We start from the raw sequence: 6,000 nt of genomic DNA on the forward strand, positions 1-6,000 counted from the left end.
GGACTAGCCTTAAGGTGTTAATATTTGGCCATGCAGCAAATGTTCAATTCATTCTAGTTTGCTTTCCTTCTTTCCTTCCTTTTCTTTCCTTCCTCCTTTCTTCTTTCCTCCCTCCCTCCCTCCCTCCCTCCCTTCCTTCCTTCCTTCCTTCCTTCCTTCCTTCCTTCTTCTTTGAGAGCTCAAGCCAGAATTGATAAAAGGAAGCCTAATGACAGTATTGAGCTCTTATCTTAACAAATGAAAAAAAATTCTACTGTGACATTGGAGAAAGTGGGAGGGTGGTGCATGATGGGAGAGAAAAAAGAATAAAGAGAAAAGAATTTAAAACGTAGGAGGGCAAGACATCATGTCCCCATCCTTAAAATAAAGTTCTCCATGGGGGTGGAGAGGTGGTGAGCGAAATAAAACACCTGATATCATGAAAATTAGTGTCATTGTCTACATCAATATTAAGCACATTAGAAAATAGACGGATTCAGCCTTAATGATGTATTCTAAGTAGATTTGCACTGAATTGAAAGTATGTCCATGTGAAAGTATATCAAAATTAAAATCTCATTTGCATATATAATATGGGTTAGAGCAAATGTTCATTGCATGACAATGCTCCCTCTAGGAGAGGCCATTAGGTTGATTTGCATTCATTTAAATGTGCATGTGGGACGTTGATTTTGTCTGTGCAATTACTAGGGTAGTTAATACATTGTGCTATTAAAACAGATAAACGACTGCACAGAAGCTCTAACACACCAATGTGACAACTGATGGGCTGAGTGGAAGGAAAGGGTCTCATATAAACAGCTGCCTTTTGTGCAACGGGGCAAAGGAACTGAAACTGATTGTTCCACACAGATCTCTCCTCACCCAGTGTTATTCTTGTGGCCTGGATTCAGGAATAAATGAAGAGTCATTTTTACAATAAGCAAACTAAATAATTCAATTACACGGGATGTTGAAAGGTATGGTAGATTGCAAATACGGACAGAAATTCTTCCAATCCCTGTATGCACAGTCTTTGCCACGTTATTTTGCAGAGTGACTTTGCTTTCTTAGCACCAAATATTGGAGTCTGCATAGGCTTCTCCACCTCTTCTCTCTGGGCTGGCCATGTGACTTGCTTTGGCCAATAGTGTTCCAGCTGACAGCCTGTCAAACACTGACCTACCAGGAGGTCACAGGTGCATGACCAAATCCAGAAGAAACCCACCTCATCAGTCCAGGTTAGAACCACAGCTCAGCCAAAGCACAATATCATGAGCTCAATAAAATGGTTGCCATTTTAAGCCCCTAGCTTGGGGGTGTTTTGTTAAACAGCAATCGCTAACTGATTCTGGAATGTTATGATTGCAGAGTTAAATCAGAGAAGGGCAGAGTAGAAGTATAAACATGCAGGGGTGTTGAAATTTTAAATAACTTTGTCAAAGGGGGACGTTAAATGCTTGAAGAAGATAAGGAAGTGACTCATGCTATTTAAGAAATGAACATGCTTGGCAAGGAAAATAGCAAGTGGAGTGTTCCTGAGGCATAGCAGGTCGGGCTCTTATTGAAGTGAAGCAAGGAGGTCAGAGTGCTCAGGTCACTGTAGGAGATGAAGGAAGAGAGGTAGCAAGGAAGGGGCCAGATATTCCAGGAGTTCACCATTCCATTTGTGATGAGATCTCCATGGAAGGTGGGACTAAGGTGAAAGATGAGAAATCCCAGAATTGGGAGGTGTTGGAGCTGAAAGTCACCTTACTGGCTGTCTTTGTTCAGGTTGCTGTTTATAGTAAACACTCTAAACTAGGTAGCTAAATCTGGGCATGGTGGCGCATACTTGTAATTCCAGTGGATCAGGAGGCTGAGGCAGGAGGATTGCAAGTTCAAGGCCAGCCAGCCTCAGCAACTTATTGAGGCCCTAAGCAACTTAATGAGACCCTGTCTCAAAATAAAAACTAAAAAAGGGCTGGAGAGCATCTCAGTGGTTAAGTGACCCTGGGTTCAATTCCCAATACCCATAAAACAATACAAAACAGAACAAAACAAAAAACTAGGCAGCTTAAAAACAATAGAAATTCATCACTCACCATTCTGGAGTCTGGGATGTCTAAGACCAAGGTGCTGGCAGATCTGGTGTCTGGTAAGGATCACTCTTTGGTTCATTGATAGGCACCTTCTCGCTGAATCCTTGCATGGCAGAAGAGGCAAAGAGCTCTCTGAGCATTAATCCCATTCATGACCCAATTATCTGCCCAAGGTCCTGCCTCTTAATACGATCACACTGGGCATTAGGTTTTAACATGATGAATTTTGAGAGGAACAAACATTCTGGCCTCAGCACTGCCTGAACTCAAAGGACCCCGAATTCATACCCAGCTCTAGTTACTGAATTTCAGGAGCTGGCCTGCTTCCTTGTCCTTGTCAAAGTTTGACAGTTGAACCTGTTTTTTTCAGTCCGTGGAATGCATCTGAATCATGATGAATTTGCTCTAACACTCAACCTTTTTTCTTAAATAAGCAAAGTTAATTTCTGTTGCTTGCAAATAAAAGAGCCTCAACTAATATAATTATCTTGTGATTTCTCTCTAGTTCTTCAATATATTCCTTCTCTTCTGAAATAGATTGTTAGTTTCTTAGAGACAGGAATAATTCCCTCAATTTATTTGGTACTCTTCTTCTACCCAGCTGTGCTTATAGAACAAGATAATAACAGCTAAGCATTCATTCAATGACTACAGTGCATCCAGCCCAGAGCTGATGCTAAGAGCTGATGAAGATTAGCTTATTTAAACTTTGCAATAATTCTGTGAATAATTACTCTGGTTATCTCCAATTTTTACAGATGAGGAAACAGAGGCCAGAGGGTTGACATGGCTGTTGAATGCAGTAGGGACACCAACTCAGGTAATCTCATCCAGAAACCCAGGATTTCTCTCTCTCTCTCTCTCTCTCTCTCTCTCTCTCTCTCTCTCTCTCTCGGGGAGGCACTGGGAATTGAGCCAGAGTGCTTAACCACTGAGACACATCCCCAGACCCTTTTATTTTTTATTTAGAGACAGGGTCTCACTGAGTTGCTTAGGGCCTTGGCTAAGTTGCTGAGGCTGGCCTTGAACTTACAATCCTCCTGCCTGAGCATCCAGAGCCCCTGAGATTACAAACTTATGCCACTACCACACTTGGGTAAGATTCCAGATTCTTTCAGGACTCAGCACCTAATAGGTACTTAAAAATATGTGTATACTGATTTATGGAGAAGTACTAAGTATCCACAGAATCACCTGGGATGACCAGCTGGCCTTCATCACATAGGCAGGATTGCTCCTTCATCCCTCCACTGTGGATACAATGGTGTCATTTTAGGAAGTCACTATCAGTGACAAGTTAGGTGGTAGATGTCCTGATTGTAGAAAACCACTACAGCTCAGAAAGTGTTTCTTTCTCTCAGCTGCTACAAGCACCTCGGAGCCCTCAGAAACCCACTGTTCCTATATCAAACTTTTTATATGAGCTGGGTGCAATGGCGCATGCCTGAATCCCAGAGGCTCAAGAGGCTGAGGCACGAGGATTGTGAGTTCAAAGTCAGCCTCAGCAACTTAGGGAGGCTCTAAGCAACTTAGCAAGACCCCATCTCTAAATACAATATAACAAAGGGCTGGGGATGTGGCTCAATGGTTAAATATCCCTTGATTCAATCCCCAGTACTAAAATAAATAAATAAATTCAATTTTTGGCATGAGTAGAAAACTTGAGACAATATGGCATTTTAAATGAGAACTCTATAACCCACTAGGGAAAAAAATAGAAGTATTGTATAGAGAATCAATAATCTATAATAATAAAAACATTCATCTATTATTCATTTGTGAAAATCTTTACATATATATGACATTCTTTCAAACAATCCATTTCATGCCCACTTTACTGATAGTGAAACTGAGGCTCACAAATTTATATGCTTTGTTCTAGTATAACTCCCAGCCTTAGGGTGCTACATTTGGTCATCTGGGAATACACAATATCAATCCTTAGAGCCAGATATTGCAAATACCAGTTATGGCTCTCCTTGTGAGCTTGCTACACATCCTCTCTCCCTCTTTCATTTGCCATTTAATTATGTGCTGCCCCATGACACTAGTGTGCTGCTCCGTAATTACGATTGTGTTATTTCTGTGCTATGCAGATTCATTGCAATTTTACTTTTCAAACCTTTTCTTTTATGTGCGGTACTGATAAGAACAGAATATTTCCATGACAAAACAGATTAACTGTCCAGCTTATGATAGTTTAATGTCAAGATGAGATAGAACTATGTACTAATGAAGAAAGGGTTGAATGGAATTAGACTTAATGATTAAATGGACTTTGCACATTTTTTTCTTTAAAAATCAAGCAATATGGGCTGGGGATGTGGCTCAAGCGGTAGCGCACTCGCCTGGCATGCATGCGGCCCTGGTTCGATCCTCAGCACCACATACAAACAAAGATGTGTCTGCTGAAAACTAAAAAATAAATATTAAAAAATTCTCTCTCTCTCTCTTTTTAAAAAAATCAAGCAATACATGAACTAGATTTTATATGATTTACAAATATTAGTGGTATGCAGAGGAATCTTTATTATATAATATTCATTATTTGTTCTCTTAAGCATAACAGCTTTGTTTGTTCACATAGGCTGAATGAAACAGAAACAGGTGTTGTTTTCCATAAGCTGAAGTTTAAGGAGTTGATATCTCTCTCTCTCTCTCTCTCTCTCTCACACACACACACACACACACACACACACACACACACAATGGGAGGAATTTGACCTCTTTTATCTACACCCATCCTAAAACCTAGAACAGTGTTTGGTATACCATAGTCAAATCAACACTCAAATATTTCCTGAGCACCTACTACATGCCAGAGAATGTTCTAGGTACTGGGGAGACAGGATTGAATAAAATAGAAATCCATGCTTTCATGGAGTTTATAGAGAACAGAGAAAATGAAGAAAGAACTGAAGTATGAGGAAAAATAAAACAAGAGTGGAGGAGAGGACCTCTGGGAGTCAGGTGGGAGAATCACTATTTCAAATAGGAAATGAAGGAAGACCTCATGGATAAATTACTCTTTTTTTAAAAAAATATTTTATTTGTTCTTTTTAGATATACATGACAGTAGAGTGTATTTTGACATATTAAGCATACATTAAGTATAACTTATTCTAATTAGGATCCCATTCTTGTGGTTGTACATGATGTGGAGTTTCACTGGTGGTGTATTCATATATGAACATAGGAAAGTTATATCCAATTCATTCTGTCTTTCCTATTCCCACCTGCCTTCCCTTCATTCCCCTTTGTCTAATCCAATGAACTTCTATTTTTCCTTCTCCCTCCATTGTGTGTTAGTATCCACAAATTATATAGAACATTTGGCCTTTTTTTTTGGGGGGTTGGCTTATTTCAGTTAGCATGATAGTCTCCATTTCCATCCCGATAAATGACTCTTAAAGAGAAACCAAAGGAGGCAAGAGAGTAAGGCAGGTTGAGGTTGTAGGAGGAGAGTTCTTCTAGGCAGATGGAATTGCAAGTGCACCAGCCTTGTGTGCGAGAACAACTGCAAGAAAGTCAGTATGAACAGGGTAGGGTGAACTAGGGAGACGGTGGAAGAGAACAGATTTAGCAAGATGGAAGGGGCTAGATGATGCAGGACCTATTGACCACTGCAAGAGTGATTTTTTTCTAAGAGTGAGAAAGAGAGACAATATTCTTGAACAGATGAATGACATATTTGAAATTACACTTTTAAAGGATCACTCCAGCAATTACTGAAGAACAGATGATATGGGATAAAGGGCAGGAGCAAGGAGACCAGTTGGACTATTTGTTATAATACAGAAATGATTGGTGGCTGGACCAGGGTGACAAGTGTCACAGTGGCTGGATCATTGTGACAAGTGGTCAGGTTGTAGATGTGTTCTGAAGGTACAATGGACAGGACCTGCTAATTGATTTATTGTGGACTGTGATAGAACTAAAA

Source organism: Marmota flaviventris, chromosome X, assembly GCF_047511675.1.
Source record: "Marmota flaviventris isolate mMarFla1 chromosome X, mMarFla1.hap1, whole genome shotgun sequence".
Lineage (NCBI taxonomy): Eukaryota > Metazoa > Chordata > Mammalia > Rodentia > Sciuridae > Marmota > Marmota flaviventris.